The 20,863-nt window shown below is 39.6% G+C and overlaps 1 pseudogene; it reads right to left on the reverse strand.

The window, feature by feature from the left end:
- Positions 1-1,221: 1,221 nt before the first annotated feature.
- Positions 1,222-2,706, reverse strand: LOC118665669 (annotated as a pseudogene).
- Positions 2,707-20,863: the final 18,157 nt, after the last annotated feature.

The raw sequence follows: 20,863 nt of genomic DNA on the forward strand, positions 1-20,863 counted from the left end.
GGTGAAAGAAATGGACTTACAAGTCCAGGAAGCGCAGAGAACCCCAAACAAAAGGAATCCAAGGAGGACCACACCAAGACACATCATAATTAAAATGCCAAGAGCAAAAGATAAAGAGAGAATCTTAAAAGCAGCAAGAGAAAGACAGTCAGTTACCTACAAGGGAGTACCCATACGACTGTCAGCTGATTTCTCAACAGAAACCATGCAGGCCAGAAGAGACTGGCAAGAAATATTCAAAGTGATGAATAGCAAGAACCTGCAACCAAGATTACTTTATCCAGCAAAGCTATCATTCAGAATAGAAGGTCAGATAAAGAGCTTCACGGATAAGAAAAAGCTAAAGGAGTTCATCACCACCAAACCAGCATTATATGAAATGCTGAAAGGTATTCTTTAAGAAGAGGAAGAAGAAAAAGGAACTCTTACCATTTGCCACAGCATGGATGGAACTGGAGAGCGGATAAATACTACATGATCTCACTCATTTGTGGAATATAATGAACAACATAAGCTGATGAACAAGGACTGATCCAGAGACGGAGAGGCATTGATTGGACTGTCGGGACTTGGAGGGAAGGTAGGGGAGGATGGGGGTAAGGGGGAAAGATCAACCAAAGGACTTATATGCAAGCATATAGGCCTAATCAATGGACATGGACAACGGGGGGGTGAGGGCATGAGCGGGGGGGGGGGGGTAGAGGGTAACGTGGGGACAAGGACACATATGTAATATCTTAATCAATAAAAAATATATTTTAAAAAAAACACAACACTTTAGCTCTGGCAAGTGTTACTCAGTTGATTGGGCATCGTCCCCTGCACCAAAGTGTGGCCGGTTCAACTCCTGGTCAGGGCACTTGCCCTAGTTGCAGGCTCGATCCCCCATAGGAGGTATGCTCTCACCCTCTCCCCTCATTTCTCTCTAAAAATCAAGTTTCAAAAACAAAATAAAAATAGATAAAACTCAAATTATCACAACACAAGCCTAAGTTTTCACATTCATTAAAACATTTTAGCATTACTCAAAGATGAAAATTGGAAATGTGTGTGCTTATTCAGAAGAAACCACTGAATTTATTCTCCAGAAATAAAAGCAGACTTATGATGACAAGTTATATTCTAAACTTCAATAAAAGCTGTTTGGACAAACTATTTGATGAATACTTGCCCCCATTAAACAGCAAGATATCTGTTGCATTAAAGAAGTCAGAAATTAAGTCACTTCTTTCAGTTGCTTTCAGTTGCTAGAATACTGGCAATTCCCATAAATATATTTAATGTATCATCTAGATTCCCAGCATGTAATTGATGGGATCATATCTTTGAACTACATACACTGAGATTATTTCTGCACACATGATTACTTTCTGCCTATCATACAGAAGCAACATGCTGAAAAGAGCTAATCCGCCATAAATTGCCACTGACTACAGCATGGCACCAGGCACAGTGGTAGGTGGAGGGAACATAGATCCCAGTGAGGATACAAAGACTAGGCCCAAGCCAACTCCCAGCAATGCTCCCATGTTCAGAAACTTCTCGCTGGCAAGCACATGACCACAGTGGAGAGGCCTCCTATGATGCCTGCTGTGTACTTTGCAGCTTTGATGAGAAGAGCTCCCCCTCATATCATCAGAGGAGCCACCATCACACCAGAATGTAGTAATCAAACAAGATCTTTGGGCTTAAGCTCTAGTCATATGGTAATGACCAGCATTCCAACGCCAATCTATGGCTGCAAAGGTTGCACCAAGTGTTACCCAAGAGTCTCTCTACATGAGTTAATGAGAACAGGAGTTCTGCCCACTATCAAGGCAGACAGAGCTATGAAACCAATACTTCTGCCCTGGCTGGTGTGGCTCAGTTGGTTGGAGCATCATCCTGTGCACTGAAGGGTCACAGGTTCTATTCCCTATCAGGGCACATACCCAGTTGGGGGTTTAATTCCAAGTCGGAGCACATATGGGAGGCAACCTATGGATGTTCTCTCACATAGGTGCTTCTCTCTCTCCTTCTTCCTTCTTCTCTCTTTGAAATCAATAGCAGTATACTCTGGTGAGGATTTAAAGAAAAAAGAAAAAGCTGCCCTAGCTGGTTTGGCTCAATGAGTGTCAGTCTGTGGACTGAAGGGTCCTGGGTTTGATTCTGGTCAAGGGCACATGCCCAGGTTGCAGGCTCAACCTCCAGTAGGAAGATGCAGGAGGTAGCCAATCAGTGATTCTCTCTCATCATTAATGTTTCTATCTCTCTCTCTCCCTCTCCTTTCCTCTCTGAAATAAATAAAAATACATTTTTTTTAAAAAAAGCACAAAAAACTTCCTAATAAGTACACATAGATAGAATGAATTCTACCCATCCTTTCCTGAGGCCAAATTACAGCCTTTTCAGTAGTTTCAATCTCATTAAACATTCCAAGTCATAGTAGCTCCATGCTCCAAGACCAACAGCCTCTCCAGCAGCAAACCATTTTCCCATCTGATCAATTTTAAGTATTTTTTTCCTTTGATGGTTCCAATGGTGCCTCCTTGAGTCCTTGGCCAGTTTTCTTATGCCAGGTCCCAGTTCTTGTCTTGGTGTCATATTTCTTGCTGGGTGTTAAGAGGCATTGATTCTTTGTGATGGAATTCTTCACAAGAGAAGGAAAGCTGGGTTCAACACTTTGGAAGGTGGTGTCAAGAGAAACACAAGTATTTTGGTCAGCATGGCGGTGCCTCAGTTTTACCAAGCAGATCTAAAATGCTCAGCCCCAGGTAACCTCAACTGCCCAGTTGCCTTTGAGGCTAGTGAAATGCGGACATGCACACCCTGGTCTTCCATCACCCCTTATTTTCTCTCCTTCCTTTTTTTTGTTTTTTTAATTGGTCCTACTGTGCTGCCTAGGATCCCAACTAACTGAGAAAAAGAGGCAGGGATACTGGGCATTCTGTCTTTTCTCAGATAACTAAGGAATTGTCCCCCACATTGCACATTTATGTGTATCTATTTAGGCAAATACCTGAGGAGAATACATGCTGCTACGGTGACACCATCATCAGCTGTCCCACCCCCTTCTTGGTCACAGCAGCCACTGCCGCCAAGCAACTCCATTTGGTCTGCCTTACTATTGGGTTGGATCGTGCATACATGATACTAAACACCTAAAAAAATATTGGTTCACTGAGTTTTGCAGATCTTCCAAAAGTTGATATACTGTAGGCTGTAATATTTAAAAACCCAAATTAATTAAAATCACCAGCAATCTTACAAAGAGTACTTTGAAAGTAGTGTTAACCTCAGAGGGCCCTAACGGGACTTCACAGGGGTCCGTAAACCACTTTGAGAGCAATTGCCTTAAATAATATAGTTATATTTTATTCACCATTTCTGAGGTTTCAGCTCTTCCATGTCTGCCAATTTTTCTGTACCATAAACAAGAAACCTTTTCTGTCACCAAAGAAACATGCTACAGTGAAGAATTACAAAGCGCTATCAATAATCTCAACAATGTCTTCAAGCAAGCATGAACTTACTGTACCCTCACTATGGGCCAGACTCTGCTCCAGGAAACAGCCCAGTGAGTAGGAGAAAATGAATTAAACTCATGAATAGAATAGTTTTATTGGCTTCTATTTGAGATTCAACTTTGTTCCTCTCAAATAGTCCAGTAACTATTGTTCATTAAATAATTTACACTTGTGTTTTAAAACTACAAGTTGCCAAGGAATACATGAAAACTCTCTGAATTATTTGCAACTTTCCTGTAAATCAAAAATTATCTAAAATAAAAGTTTGAGTTTAAATTAATTGATACAGTTATAGAGAAATAAATAATTTTTTTCTCCCCAGTTTCCACTATGAATGGTGTGAAGACTCAAATATAGCTCTGGCATATAGATTTTACTTCTGGAGAGAACACCAAACTGACTAGCACATATATGGTCCCAATTTCAAATCCCTAGGAGAGAAATTTTGATCAGCCCAGATAGAGTCAAATGTTTACCCTTACTTCATTCAACTAGGGCCACTGTTGCAGGGTCATGTTGTACAAATTTGGCTTCCAAGTGTGCAGCTATGTGGGTGTGAGAAGCATTCTTAATCAAAGTAACATGACCTGAAAAGATACCCCAAAATTGTCTGCCATATATATATTCCAAAACCCTGAGTAACATACATGCAGATAAAATGTAGTCCATACAGCAAAATACCAAGAAAAAAAAAAAAGAAAACAAAAATACAAAAAGAAAAAAAAGCATACATATCAAATAAGTATCTTCTTACATAAAAGGCTAATATGCAAAGTGTCTCCTCGGGAGTTTGACCAGGAGACCGGGAGTTCGACAGGGACACCCGGAGTTCAATAGCTTGCTATGATGTGCACTGACCACCAGGGGGCGTCATGGAACAAAGGAAGGCCTCGCCAGCAGCAGGAAGGCCCCAATCAGCCCTGATCACCAGCCAGGCCTAGAGACCCTACCCATGCACTAATTTCATGCACCGGGCCTCTAGTTAAACATACATGGTTGAGATTCCTCATTAAAAGATTAAGGTCAGAGGAAATTTGTACCTTTTGCTGTAGTTGGTAGGTGGAAGTTTAGTTATTTACCATCCATAGCCCTCTACTCCCCTAAACTTCTGGGGGCAGCCCTGGGCTCACTCTAGGGGGGGTGGGCATTCTTGAAGCTTCGCCCACTAGGCTTGAGATTAGGGAAAGCATCTCTCTCCATGGGAGGGAGAAGACATCAGAGCATCCCCCTGAAAACTCTGTACAGAAATCCACTCTAGAATTTCCAACCTCTAAAGAGTCACAAAAATTTTATTGGTCCCCTACCTCTTTTCTAGGATGCTTAGGTGATCATTCCTTTACTTTGGAATGTGGGAGTGGAAAGCAACTACTGCCTTGGGGTTACAGACTAAACTGAGATTTTCATTTCTTCAAGTATAGTATATACATATGTATAATATTTTCTATGCTCACTCAGAACTAAGGGTCATTATTTATCAAACTATGCTTAATGAACAAGGTCAGTTGGAAATCTCCCAAAACTCATAATAATCTGAGTGTTTAAAAGACTAATTACCAAAAATTTATATGAAATAAAAAATGACCCCGAATAGCTGCAGCAATACTGAGAAAGAACAAAGTTGGAGGGATCACAATACCAGATATCAAGTTATATTACAAAGCCACTGTTCTCAAAAACAGCCTCGTACTGGCACAAAGAACAGACATATAGAACAGAACAGAGAACTCAGAAATCAACCCAAGCCATTATGCTCAATCAATATTTGACAAAGGAGGCAAGAGCATACAATGGAGTCAAGAGAGTCAAGTCAATAAATCGTGCTCAGAAAATTGGACAGATACAAGCAAAAAAAAAAAAGAAGAAACTAGACCACCAACTTACACCATACACAAAAATAAACTCAAGATGGATAAAAGACTTAAATGTAAGACAGGAAACCATAAATAGCTAAGAAGAATCCATAGGCAGCAAAATATCAGGCATGTGTCATAGCAATATCTTTACTGATACAGCTCCTAGGATAATGGAGACTAAGGAGAAAATAAACAAATAGGACTACATCAAAATAAAAAGCTTCTGCGTAGCAAAAGAAACCATCAACAAAACAACAAGAGAATCCACTGCATGGGAGAACATATTTGCCACTGTCACATCCAATAAAGGTTTAATCTCCAAAATTTATAGGGAACTCATACAACTTAACACAAGGAAGATAAATAATCCAATGGGCAAAGGACCTAAATAGACACTTTTCGAAAGGACATACAGAAGGCCAAGAGACATATGAAAAAATGTTCAAAGTCACTAATCATCCGAGAAATGCAAATCAAAACAACGAGGTACCATCTCACACCTGTCAGAATGGCTATCATCAACAAATCAACAAGTGCGGGCGAGGATGTGGAAAAAAAGGAATCCACATGCACTGCCGGTGGGAATGCAGACTGGTGCAGCCACTGTGGAAAACAGTATGGAGTTTTCTCAAAAAGTTAAAAATGGAACCCCCATTTGACCCTGTGATCCCACTTCTAGGAATATATCCCCCAAATCAGAAACATCAATCAGAAAGAATATATGCACCCCTATGTTCATAGCAGCACAATTTATAATAGCTAAGATTTGGAAACAGCCTAAGTGCCCATCAGCAGATGGGTGGATTAAAAGACTGTGGTACATCTACATAATGGAATACTATGCTGCTATGAAAAAGAAAGAACTCTTACCATTTACAACAGCATGGATGGACCTGGAGAGCATTATGCTAAATGAAATAAGCCAGTCCAAGAAAGATAAGTATTACATGATCTCACTCATTTGTAGAATATAATGAATAACATAAACTGTGTTGAACAAAAATAGATCCAGAAACATAGAAGCATCAAACAGACTATCAAACCTCAGAGGGAAGGTGGAAGAGGGTGGGAAGGGAGGGTAAGAGATCAACCAAAGGATTTGTATGCATGAATATAAGTATAACCAATGGACACAGAGAGTGGGGGGTGAGGGCTTGTGCTGGGGGGCGGGAGCAGGCAGGGAGAGGCCAATGGGGGGAAAAGGAGACATATGTAATACTTTCAACAATAAAGAATTAAAAAATAATAAAATAAAAAATAAAAGACTAATTAATTTTTTATTCTTCTTCTCTCACTAGGCCTAATAGTTCTTTAAAGTTAAAACTTCTAATACTTAATACCAACAACTTCCATTTGCATATTCTTTAGCATTTATGACATGATTTCAGATGAATAATTTAATTTTATCTTCATTGCAATTCTTTAGTGTTTACCTCATTACAGAGGATGAGACATTGATCCATCATACAGGTCCAAAGCTCCTTATTTTATACTGCTGCTACAGGTGAAGTAAATGCATAAATACAGTTAAAACAACAGCAGTGACATCAGGACCCTTGCCTGAAAAAACAAAAAGATTTTAATTACGAGTTAAGTTTGTAGTCCAGTGAGTTATTACCTACAGTCTAATATCAGCCCCAAGTGTTGTGGTTGGTGGCAGTCATCCGGGAGGCCACGAGCTGAATGAATTAAATGACCCTCTTTATGCCAGTGACTCAGACTTCCTGGTGAGGTAGGAGTGGGGGTGGGGAGAATATATGATTTTTCTTCCTTGAGACTCCAAAATAAAAGCACCACTATGTTACAAAGATCTCTCCTCTTCAATGCTCTATAGGTCTGTAAAGTTATGAAGACCATGCTCAGCTCAGAAGCATGTCAATAAAATACAGAGTGTGAGCACCCTGGTTTCCCTGAATTTCACCCCCAGAGCATTAGATTCTCACTCAGGTCCAGCGTTGGTCCCACAGGAATAAAAGTACTGACTAGACACAATCACCTTCCACTTTCACCCCATTGCTTCCAGCTGAACTTTCCCATCCAGCCTCTGTTTTGAGTTAAGATTAATAAATATATTTGAAATTGAAATCATCTCTTCCCCACTGTCCTCTTCCTTTCTCCAAATCCCCTTCCCAGTGTCATGGCATGATAAATACATACATAATTCATTATGGAATAGATTGGCCTTCTCTTTTTGCTCTACTTTTTACATTTGCAACTTCCTAGAGCGTTCCAGCTTTGAGAATTTCTGCTCATTCCCACCCCCATCCAAATCATTTAACAATGATGTTTGTAAGTTCCTCTAAAAAAGCTGATAAAGGTCTGACTTATTATTCTATTGTCTGCATAATATTCTATTTTACTGATATGCCAAAAGTATTCTAACTTCATTAGTTTATACCATTTCCAAGATTTTGGTCATTATAAACAGATCTGTAATTAACATCTTTGTCTCATATTGTCTTACATTTCCATGCTTACATTTCTATGGGCTAGATTTCCAGCAGTTAAATGCTGGGTCAAGGGTATGTCTAGTTTTAATTTTAATACTGGCAAATTATTTTCAAAATGTACTGAAACAATGTACATTTCTAATTGCAGTGGATGAAAATCCTCCTTCTCTCATATCCCTGCCAGTAGTAGATGTTATCACTTATTAATTTCTATGAGTCTGATGATTATAAATGATATCTTAATTTGTAATTTCTCTGACTGTGAGGGCAGTTGAGAATATTTTCATATTGGTTGATGTACACTTATAAGTTTTAAGTAAAGTACTACATTGTGGTATTAAAAAAACAAACAATTTTTCTATCCTTAGGTCATGAAGATATTTTCTTATAACAACTTCTATTAACTTTGTTCAAACACTTTGGAAAACTATGCAGCACTCTAACAATACGACACCCAGGCCTACTCTATAGGCCTGCGATTTTACTCCTGGGTATAAACTCAAAAAAACCTATGTATCCTCAATAGGTATGTTCAAGAATGGCCATTGCAGCTTTTTTCATAATAGCCCAAAACTGGAAAAAAGAACTGAAATGTCAACCGGAGAAAGAATAAACACATTGTGCTATGTTCATTCAGTGAAATGCTACCCAACAGTCAAAAGAATAAACTTTGATACACACAACAACATGGGCGAATTCTGAAAACATTTGGTTAATCAGAAGAAACCAGACACAAAAGAGTATAGTTTATATAGTTACAATTATGTAATGCTTAAGAAAAGTAAAAATTAATCTGTGGTATTAAACCTCAGAATAGTGCTTACCCGCATAAAAATGGTTGAGGACTCTTTTTCCCCTAGAAAAGAGCACTGGGAAACTTCTAGTGTGAAGCAAATAACTATGTTTTGATCTCTGTGGGTTACACAGTTGCATACATATATAAAAATTAATCAAGCTACATATTATTTTGCACTTTATATGAGTTATATCTTTTAAAAATAGAAAAGGAGCCTAGCCGGTGTGGCTCAGTGGTTGAGCGTCAACCTATGAACCAGGAGCTCACAATTCAATTCCCAGTCAGGGTATATAACCTGGTTGCAGGCTTAATCCTCAGTGTGGGATGTGCAAGAGGCAGCCGATCAATGATTCTCTCTCATCATTTATGTTTCATCATTTATGAAATCAATAAAAATATATTTTTAAAAAACTAAATAGGAATTCTAAATATTAGAAAAAAGATGTAGCATGATATTTGTTAGCTCTTATCATATTTCCTCTTGAGTCCCCAAAACCTCACTGAAAAAAATATTAGAAATACTGAGTTTTAGTGAGATTGCTATTCAATCAGTAAACCCACACTGATTTATAACTGGGGTCACAGTTCAAAGGTTTGACTAATAAAAATGGATGAAAGGAAATAAAGTGTTAGAAAGTTTGTACAAAAATTTTATTTTATTGAATTTTGGGTTAAACAAGTGATATAAACATCTGTGATACTGAAGATTATACTTTAAATTTTCAGTAGAAATATATAAATTAATAAATCAGAAAATTTTATTTTATATTTTTTCCCTCTGCTGATTTAAGCCTGAAAAAAAATGACACATTTTATATCAGAACTTCAATATAAATTCCTATATTTTTATTGTAAAGTGCAGAATAGAATTCAACTTAGAATCCCCTAACTGGGAGCAATATTTTGTTTTATATACTTTCTGATTTGAGAGAGAGAGGGGGGGAGAGAGAGAGAGAGAGAGAGAGAGAGAGAGAGAGAGAGAGATTGATCTGTTGTTCCACTTATTTATGCATTCATTGGTTGATTCTTGTATGTACACTGGCCAGGCATCGAACCCACAACCTTGGCACATAGGGATGATTTTCTAACCAACTGAGCTACCCAGCCAGGGCTTATATACTTTTATATTTTATAAAAGAAAACAGCTGCTCACAAATTTAGGAAATTCCTAACCTAACAATTTTTGTACAACAATTTTTCAACTTAGTGCAATTACACCCTAGATATTTGTAGAATTATGGCATTCTGGCATAATGACATAAACAGGTACCATAGTATTGTCCTGAGCTCAGTAAAAAATGTCTACTTATTAACTGTAAAAAATTGCAAATAAAAAAGAATTGAAATACTATTTTTTTATCTAAACATTTAGAAGAATGATTCCATTGCTAATAGAAATAGAAATGTATATTAAACTGAAACTGGTAAAAGCTTTTTGGAAGGTAGTATCCAAATATATGTGAATGCATTTGTGTACATGGAAGTGTGGGTTATATATGTCCATATGTGTGTATAGATACACTCTCTAATAATATTTTATTCACTTGGATCCAGCAATTCTTCCTATGGGATTATAACATATGTTCATATCATGATCATATTATTGTCAAAACAAATACCAAAAAATAACCCAGAAATATAGTTGACCCAACAGAAGGGAAACTCAGGGCCTAAGAGAAATATGTGAGGTCATGCATCGGATGGACCGGCCTCGGGGAGCCTTGAAAACACAGGCAGCACTCACTGCACCTTTCACCTTGCCTGAGAGTCCCTGGGAGCAAACTTTTTAAGAAGGGGATCTGGCAAGAGCCTTTAAGAAAGGTGATATAGTGGGGATGGGAAGCTTTTGAAGTAGGCTAAAGAAAAAATCACGGATTGTACAAAGATGTATCTAAAATTTGTTTACAGCAGCCTTTTCCATGCCAACCCCACCAAAAGACAGCTCAGGAAGCACAATTATTTTTAAACATTTTATTTTTTCTTTATTATTTTTTAATATATTTTTATTGATTTCAGAGAGAAGGAAGAAGAGGAGAGTGAGAAACATCAATGATTAGAGAGAATCATCGATCAGCTGCCTCCTGCATGGCCCCTACTGGGGATCAAGCCTGAAACCCAGGCATGTGCCCTGCCTGGGAATAGAACTGTGACCCCCTGGTTCATAGGTTGACACTCAACCACTGAGCCACACTGGCCAGGCAGGAAGTACAATTTTTATTCAAGAACCATCCAAAGATAATATGCATAGTAGGAGGAGGTCAGAGCCAGAATAGACATATGACGTATGAGGAGGTTACAAAATTGAAAAAGTTGTGGAAAAGTAAATCCCTTACTCTCTGGAATCCTTTATAACTGCCCTTCCACTGGTAGAGGAGAAAAGTTCATCTCCATCTGGTTTAGTAGTTCCCAAGCTAGTCTGCTCATTAGGTCACCTGTGATCTTAAAAACTTCTGAAGACCAGAACCCACCCATGCTTGGCTGGAACCCAGGCAGTAGCAGTGTTAGAGCCCCTATGTGGACAAGTTTGAGAATTATCTGGGTATCTCCAGTCTCACTCAGAGGTTCTCAAAGGTAAGCATCAGCAAAATCCCCTGGAGGCTTAAACACCAATTACCGGGGCCCCATTCTGTTTCTGATTCAGCAGGCATGGGATGAAGCCTGAGAATTTGCATTTCTATCAAGTTTCAGGTGACGCTAATGTTACAGGGCTGGGGGCCACACTTTGGGAACCACTGATATTTAAAAACTTGGTTTTAGTCAATAATTGAAATCTACCTTTGAGATTTAATTCACACACTAGGAGGACAATATCTAGATTTTTCAAATTCCTCTCTTCTGTGGAAGATGAAATTTTATGATCTGTGGGATTGGAAATGCTTAGTGACTGCTGTCCCACACCCATTGTAGACTGTGTGCTGGTGGCCAAGGCTTATGTCTGCAGGTATTGAACATGGGATTGATCCTGGACTCACTACACAACCCACTGAACCCTGCCCTGCCTTTGTTTGCAAAGGATCACTTGTCCCATGGTCAGAACCTCTACATGGCCATGCTGCTCTGCCCTTTAGCTCTGCCTTGGGCCCGCACAAAGGACTTCTCTATGAGCCTGAACAGGGAGGAACGCTAGGCCTCTGTGCCTCAAGGTTCCTCCCAGCTTGAGTCCTAGAACAGAGAAATTAAAGCACCCCCAGATTTTAAAGAACCACCAGACTAGAGGGGGACCCCTTCAGTGTTGCCAGGGCCCTCAGATGGAGGAGCATGTAGAAGCCAGGACTGGACGGTTGTGCCATGCTCTCTCATAGCAACTGGGCTATGGTTGCTCTCTTTTCTGGTTCATCTCCCTCATCAGATCTGGCTTTACTTCTGGCTGACAGGTTCTGATATATTCCTGTGTCCTTTAGGCAGAGTTCCTCTGGCCTGACCGTCAGACCAGTATAGAGTCTACGGATGCATGCATCTCAATCACCTGTGCTGCTAACTGGACAGCGGATTGTCCGGCCTTACCCCAGGCCTACAGGGTCAGGAACTCTAGGGAGGAGACACAAGAGGCTGCACTATAAGAGATACCCAGATAATTCTTACATGCTGTAAATCTGAAGATATTATAGTAGGCTGTTACCTTCTGAGCATAGAAACTGTGTGCTGTTGATAAAGCATGTCTTCACCATCTGACAGAGAGCACACAGGAGTTGGTGTACAGAGGGCTGGATTCCAGAGTCAGGGTGGGGAGGGAACAATCACAAGCATAGTAACATGATGCTTGCAAATTGTGTGAGTGCATGTGTGTGCATGTGCATGTGTGCAAGTGTATACATGTATGTGTGTTTGCGTGTGTATCCTCCTAACACTATTTGATTTCTCTTCAGCTTCGGAATAATTCCTGCTTTTGCTTGGACAGTGCTCACCAGAAGCAGTGATGATATTTCAAGTCCCACAACCACAGCCTGTTGCTTACATGAGATGAGACATGGAATGAGGACCATGGAAGGCCATACCCAGCACACCCCTTTCAGAATTCCCCATTCTGTCTGGGTCAGTCGGTAGTGGAGTGAGCCCCTGGGACTATGCTCTTTAAATGATTCCGTCTACCCCTGATACCATGCAGTGGCATTCACATACACTAAGAGCACACATTGCATTTCTCCACAGTAACACAAATAAATGTTTGTAGAATGAAGGAACAGCACATGTGACAGTTCATGTTCTGCAATGAAGCTTCTATAATTTAAAAAAATAGCTCTCATGTAGGTAGTACTTTTCGTGTGCCAGGCCCTGTTCCAAACACTTCGCATATGATACTCATTTAAACCTCTTAATTTTAAAAGTTTCCCATTTCACAGAAGTACAGGTACAAAGAGATGATGAGACTCACCCACGGTCACAGAGACAGGGCCTGAAGCAGGGGCTGAACCCAGGAAATCAGTTTCAGAATATGGGTGGTCAGCCCCCTCCTCTTTGCTTCCTTGAACATGCATTTCAGGAGATTCTGGGCTCAGCCCAGACCCTCTTTCAAAAGCATACATTGCTGTCCTCCTGAATCGAGTCAAACCAGAAGACCAGGTACAAACATTTCTGAAGGGAGAAACCCCCTTAAATGCTAAGAAATGTTTTCTCAAGCATGTTTTGTGTCTGTGAAAAAATTAGTAGGTGGATAGATTGAGATAACTTTCTTTTTATTTGAAAACCACACACACACACACAAACAAAACAAAACAAAAAACCCATGACTTAGATTTAGTTTGCTTCCTTATGCACTTAATATTATGTTGAATCTGGGTGAAATTTTGATACTACAAGTCATAATAAATTTAATAGGTAAATAAACACTCAAACTGCAAGCTTTACTCTGTAGTCAGGGTTGGGTGTAAACATGAGAAGGTTTAGTGAAATTGTTATTGTACCTACCCGTTTGTATTTCAAGACTGTAGAAATTCTACTTAAATAAAACAGTATAATGAACATAATATTAAATTATGCCATATAACCTTACTCTGCAACATGCAAAAATTGAAGGGCATTCCACTGTCAATGATGGGTAGGTTAAATAATTTGTACTTCTCTAACAAAACTAGAGAGTCCATTTTGCTTGTTAAAATGCATAGTGATTTACAATAGTCAAAACTACACTTGGCAGCAAGTTATGTTGAAGACAAGATAGGTAGGAAATATTTTCTTGATTAGATAACGGTTGGCTGAAATTCCTTCCAGCTTTCGTGAAACAAAAGTTAGCAATTGAAAGCATATCAGATGATGCATCAATTTTCCATAAACAGACGACAATGCAACCTACTTTATTGAAAAACCTTTATGTGGAGCTAGATTTAATCTCTCAATTTGAGAAGCAGTGCCATGAAATAAGATGTCTGCATGCAAAATCTCCAGATTTCCAATGTAAATATAAAACAGAGAAGGGCTTTGTTCCCTTGGGGATGGCACCTATCTTGGATTCGTTTTTTTCTCTGATGTTTTTGCATGGTTTTATCAGTGGCTCCAGGGAAGTGAAACAGCAGTTTGCTTCCTTAAGAACAAAGGCTGGAAGAATTTTTAAAAATAACACATTAAAAGTATTTTCCTTACTGTTCTTTTTATTTGTTATGGATTTCCTGAGGAGTAATTACTGTTTCAAATAATGTGTCTTGTAATGATTTTAATGTTTAAAGTGGCAACTAAATGTGACCTGAGTTTACGCTTCGTTTTCTAATTTTTGTTTTCTTAAATAATATATGAAAATGTTTCTTCACATAGGCAACTTTTATCTACATAATTTGGAAAAGAGGATGAACTTAAAAAAAATATAGAACCAATTATATATTTCTCATAAATAGCTAACTACTTCCCCTCCAATCCCCTCTCCCCCCCCCCAAAAAAAATAGGCATTTATCGGCATCTTTAAATTTAGTTGGTAATTAAGTATTTAGCACATGGTATGTGTTTGATAAATGCATGAATGGCAATAAGACACAGTGCTGTGATCAAGGCCCAGCAATGTAGTTGCGCATAACTAGTACATGCAGCTAAATAACACCCAGGGGAAAACACATCTGCTCCTGCATGTGCACCTTATTGGCTCTATGGCAACCATGTTAGTTTCTTCTATTTGTTCCTATAACAAAACAGTCCGTCTAAGTTCTGTAATATAGCTATTAACTGATTTCTGTTTTATACTATCAAATGTTTCCGTTTTGCCTACATATTTAAAGCAATGCCACAAAAATGTCAATATTGTTTCACAGTCATTTTGCTGAAGCCGTCTCTCTCTATTTGTGTTTTAACAGGCAATCTTAAGTAACGTAAGCATAATTTCTTGCCAAAGCAGTATTAGCCATGCAACAGGTTAACTATCAGGTGTGCTTAGACTGTTTATTCTAAATACTGTTTCCCATGTAGAGGAACCAGGCATTCTTGTAGGAACCGCCCAAGCCAGATCTGATTCCTGCAGCTGGAAATGTACATGTAAGCCTGGACCATCTTGAGATTGTGTTAAAAGGACATTTGAAGAGGCTTCTCTTGCTAAAAATGGGACAACATCAGCATCAAAAAGCATCAATATTCTAAAAAAAGTAAATAAAATAAGCTACAGAAAAAAGTTAAGCACAGATACAAGACAAATGCAAGCAGCAATATAAAAGTCTATAAGATCCAAACAGTAATTCATGTTACAGGTAGTAATGAGGTGTTTGGGTCATTTTAATTTATTAAAAGTACAATTCACATAGAGATATATCAATTATAAAGATTTATGGGACACATAATATTATGTCTGTATAAATTAAAATTGGAAATAAAGTGAAATATGACAAAAATATAATAGTAGAAGAAATGGACACATCTGTGAGCCTTTTACAAGCAAGTAGATAAATATTTTTTAAAATAAAAGAACTTTTATTAATATAATGAAAAACAGTTATTTAAAAGATGCATTCTTAACTTTTTACCTCATAAATAAGAAGGAACACTTTGTTTACAGTGTCCATAAATAGTTTTTAGAAAATAATCTCAAGTCACATGTTATATCCAAATTCTTACTTGGAAAAACACATTCTCTGTCTTAAATAATATAAAACTAGAGGTAATAGTGAAGAATAAAAAGATAAAGGTAAATAAAGAATTTCTCAATTAGAAGTTTTACAATGGCCTCCTATAACTCCTGGCCCGGCCAGCTTAGTGGTTGAGCGTCAACCTATGAAGCAGGAGGTCATGGTTCGATTCCCAGTCAGGGCACATGCTAAGGTTGTGGTTCGATTCCCAATGTGAGGCCTACAGGAGGAAGCCAATCAATGAATGATTCTCTCTCATCATTAATGTTTCTATCTCTCTCACCCTCTCCCTTTGTCCAGAGGAATCAGAGATGATTCCTCTCTGAAATCAATAAAATATATATATATTTATTAAAAAATACACACACACACACACAAAAACCTATGTCTATAGTGCAACTTTCCAGCATGTTCCTCTAGCACAGCACCATGGTGACTTCTCTGCCATCTAGGGACCCACAGCCATGCCTTGTCTAATAAGATCTAGATCTCAACAATGGGTTAGGGATCTATTAACTTTATAGCATAGCCCTGACGTTGTGGCTGCCCCTGATATCTGGTAGGCCTCAATTCCTTAAAGTTTTTATTTCTTATAAGCCAATCCATTGTCACTTTTGCCCCTGGTTATAGTCAATAATTCTTTATATTAATTTTACCTTTTTTGTACAGTGTGAGATATTAGGGGAAAATATTATGTGTACAGCCATAATCCTAGCACCATTTGTTAAAAGGACTGTTTCTTCTCTATTACCTTGAGATTGCCAAAAATCAATTGACCATGCATGTGCAGGTCTATGTCTGGTATTTATGTTTTATTCTATTAACCTATTTGTCTATTATTTCATCAATACCACACTACCTTGATTATTGTGATTTTATATTAAATCTTGAAATTAGCTAATATGAATTCTCCAACTTGGTTCTTCTCTTCAATATTGTTTTGGCCCTATTAAGTTCTTTGTTTTTCCATGTAGAATTTCTATACACAAAAAAAGAGAGATGATGATTGGGATTATATTGTACCTATAAATCAATTGAGGTGAACTGACATCTTAACAATATAGGGATTTACAATCTATGAATTTGCTATAGCCCCACTTTTATTTAAATTTAGTTGGATTTCTCTTGTGAATGTTTCATAGTTTTAGCATACAAATCTTATACATATTTTGTATAAGTATTAGTTATTTTAAGTGTTAAGTATTTTGTATTAAATATGGATTATTTTATGGTTTTTATAAATGGTACTTTTACATTTTTTAATGTTCATTTTTATTTGTTTTTTTAGTATTTATTTTGTATCCTATGACCATGCTAAATTTTCCTATTAGTTCTAGGAACATTTTTTTTTAATATATTTTTTATTGATTAAGATATTACATATGTGTCCTTGTCCCCACGTTACCCTCTACCCCCCACCCCCCCCCACCCCCGCTCATGCCCTCACCCCCCCGTTGTCCATGTCCATTGGTTAGGCCTATATGCTTGCATATAAGTCCTTTGGTTGATCTTTCCCCCTTACCCCCACCCTCCCCTACCTTCCCTCCAAGTCCCGACAGTCCAATCAATGCCTCTCCGTCTCTGGATCAGTCCTTGTTCATCAGCTTATGTTGTTCATTATATTCCACAAATGAAGTGAGATCCTGTGGTATTTATCTGCTCTCAAGTTCCATCCATGCTGTGGCAAATGGTAAGAGTTCCTTTTTCTTCTTCCTCTTCTTAAAGAATACCTTTCAGCATTTCATATAATGCTGGTTTGGTGATGATGAATTCCTTTAGCTTTTTCTTATCCGTGAAGCTCTTTATCTGACCTTCTATTCTGAATGATAGCTTTGCTGGATAAAGTAATCTTGGTTGCAGGTTCTTGCTATTCATCACTTTGAATATTTCTTGCCAGTCTCTTCTGGCCTGCATGGTTTCTGTTGAGAAATCAGCTGACAGTCGTATGGGTACTCCCTTGTAGGTAACTGACTGTCTTTCTCTTGCTGCTTTTAAGATTCTCTCTTTATCTTTTGCTCTTGGCATTTTAATTATGATGTGTCTTGGTGTGGTCCTCCTTGGATTCCTTTTGTTTGGGGTTCTCTGCGCTTCCTGGACTTGTAAGTCCATTTCTTTCACCAGGTAGGGGAAGTTTTCTGTCATTATTTCTTCAAAAAGGTTTTCAATATCTTGCCCTCTCTCTCCTTCTGGTACCCCTATAATTCTGATGTTGGTACGCTTGAAGCTGTCCCAGAGGTTCCTTACACTATCTTCATATTTTTGGAATCGCTTTTCTTTTTTCTTTTTCGGTTGGGTATTTTTTGTTTCTTTGTATTTCAAATCTTTGACTTGATTCTTGGGATCCTCTTTTCTGCTGCTGGATCTCTGTAAATTATTCTTTATTTCAGTCAGTGTATGCTTAATTTCTAGTTGGTCCTTTTTCATGTCCTCCATGGTCTCCCTATACTTATTGAGGGATTCATTAAATTTATCGGCGGTTTCCATAAAATTCTTGAAAAACCTTATAACCGTGGCCTTAAACTCTATATCCAATCGTTTGCTTTCCTCCATTTCTGCCATTTGTGACCTGTTTCTTTGTCTCCGCATTTTGGCAGCTTCCCTGTGTTGATAGAGTGGCCCTGTGCGCCAGGTGTCCTGTAGGGCCCAGTAGCTCGGCCTCCCCAGTTACCTGGGGTGGACACTCTTGGTGCCTTGGTTGTTGTAGAATCACTGGGAGGAATTGACCTCCAGGCCAATTGGCTGTGAGAATCAGCTGTGTCTAAAGTGGGAGAACTTCTGTGCTGAAGACACCCTTCTGGGGCAAGACTTGCTTCAGTGGGGCTTTGGTGCTCACTGAGTCTGCTCCCTGAGTGTGTCCCTTATGGATCTGAGGAGTTGCAGTCTGGTACCCTCTGACCACTGGGTACAGTGGCTCCTGGATCTAAGGAGGTGCTAATTCAGCCTCTGCCTGAGGCCACACAGCAGGAGCCACGAAGAGGCTCAGCTGTGAAGCAATGCAAGCTGCTGCGGGGCCTTGGGCCTTCTCTTGGAAGTTCCGGGTCTGCCTGGCTGGGCTGCAGTTAGGTACATTCACATGCAAAAGCCTCTGCCGCAGCCTGGGTGGGGCGGGGTCTCAGGGAGTCAGAGGGCGGAGAAAGCGGCCATGGCCTATTCTCCGCCCGGAGTCGCGCGTCTCAGTGTTCCGGTAACGGCTGCAAGCACCTCTGAGGGAAAGCCGCCCTCAAGTTCGCTCGCTGCCGGACAGACCAGCTTCTCCCCGTATGAGACCTGGGTCCCCAGAGACTTCCCAGAACCGGAGTTCAGAGCCCTCAGGAGTTTGTGATTCAAAAAGACAGCCGCGTCCTCAGGCGCCACCCCCTTTCCTCGCGCGCGCTGTACCTCTGCACCGCTCTGTACCTCGCGCCGCTGTACCTCTGCACTTCACCTCCGCAGCGCCTCTGGCTCTCAGCGTGTTTTTCTTTCCTTCTAGTTGTGGAATTTACACTCAGCCAGCCTTCCTGTTTTTCTGGATGATGTTTGCTCAGTCCTTTGCGGTAATTTTCAATTGTTGTATGAGGCGATAATTTCCCGGTGTTTACCTATGCCGCCATCTTAGTTGCTCTCCTCTAGGAACATTTTTCTAAATGCTTTGGGGTTTTCTACTCTTGCCTTAGTCAGTTCAAACTGCTCTAACAACATAGTATAAACAGGGTGGCTTATAAACAACATAAATTTATTTCTCACCGTCTGGAACCTAGAAGTCCAAGACAGGGGTGCCAGTATTGTCAGGTTCTGGAAAGGCCTCGTCTGTGATTGTAGACTGCCAGCTTCTCAGATTCTCACATGGTAAAAAGAGACATCACTAGCTCTCTGGCTTCGTTTTATAAGGATATGAATCCCATTCACTAGGGTTCCACCCTCATGACCTGATTACCTCCCAAGTGCTTCAACCTCTAAACGCAATTACATTGGTTGGGATTATAAGAATTTTGTGGGGGGGGAGAGGGGCACAAAAACATGCAGTCATTGCATCTACATAGACCATAGTTGATCTGTAAATAAAGAGGCAAATTTCTTTCTTTCCCACCTGTATGCCTCCCCACCCCAGTTTTCTTTCCTTATTGCATTGACCAGTAACTCCACTAAAATATTTAAATAGAAACTGTGCTTTTTTTTCAATCTTTGGGTAAAAGCTCCAATCTTTCATTAAGACACAATAATTAGAAGTATTAGCTGTGCCCTAGCTGGTTTAGCTCAGTGGATAGAGCATCAGCCTGTGGACTGAAGGGTCCCAGGTTTGATTATGGACAAGGGCACATGCCCGTGTTGCAGGTTTGATCTCCAGTAGGGGGCATGCAGGAGGCAAGCAATCGATGATGGTCTCTCATTGTTGATGTTTCTATCTCTCCCTCTCCCTTCCTCTATGAAATCAATAAAAGGATATATATCCTATATAATAAAAGGATATATATCTTATATAATAAAAGGATATATATCCTATATAATAAAAGGGTAATATGCAAATTGACCCTAAAAGCAGAACAACTGGGAATGGCTAGTCACTATGACACACACTGACCACCAGGGGGCAGACACTCAATGCTGGAGCTGCCCCCTGGTGGTCAGTGCGCTCCCACAGGGGGAGCTCTGCTCAGCTACAAGCCAGGCTGACGGCTGCTAGTACAGCGGTGGTGGCGGGAGCCTCTCCCGCCTCCTCAGCAGCACTAAGGATGTCCGACTGCAGCTTAGGCCTGCTCCTTGCTGACAAGTGGACATCCCCTGAGGGCTCCCGGGCTGCTAGAGGGATGTTTGACTGACAGCTTAGACCCGATCCCCTGGGGAGCGGGCCTAAGCCAGCAGGTGGACATCCCCCGAGGGGTCCCAAACTGCGAGAGGGCACAGGCCGGGCTGAGGGAACCCCCTGAATGCACAAATTTTTGTGCACTGGGCCTCTAGCATATATATAAAAAGTATTAGCTGTAAGATTTTATTTCTCCTGACCTTCATCCACTTAGAGAAGTTTCTGTTCATACCCAGAGTTTTATCATGAATGAATCTTAAATTATATTAAATGACTTTTGTGCATTTATTGAGATGATCCTATGGTTTTTCTATTATAATCTGTTGATATGGTGAATTAAGTCACTTGGCTTTCTAATGCTGAATCTTGCATATCAGGAATTCCCAGCATCTTGTTTAATCTAAAATGCCTATTTTTGATTCCCAGGAAGATGGTATTCAG

Source organism: Myotis myotis, unplaced genomic scaffold (assembly GCF_014108235.1).
Source record: "Myotis myotis isolate mMyoMyo1 unplaced genomic scaffold, mMyoMyo1.p scaffold_m19_p_11, whole genome shotgun sequence".
NCBI lineage: Eukaryota > Metazoa > Chordata > Mammalia > Chiroptera > Vespertilionidae > Myotis > Myotis myotis.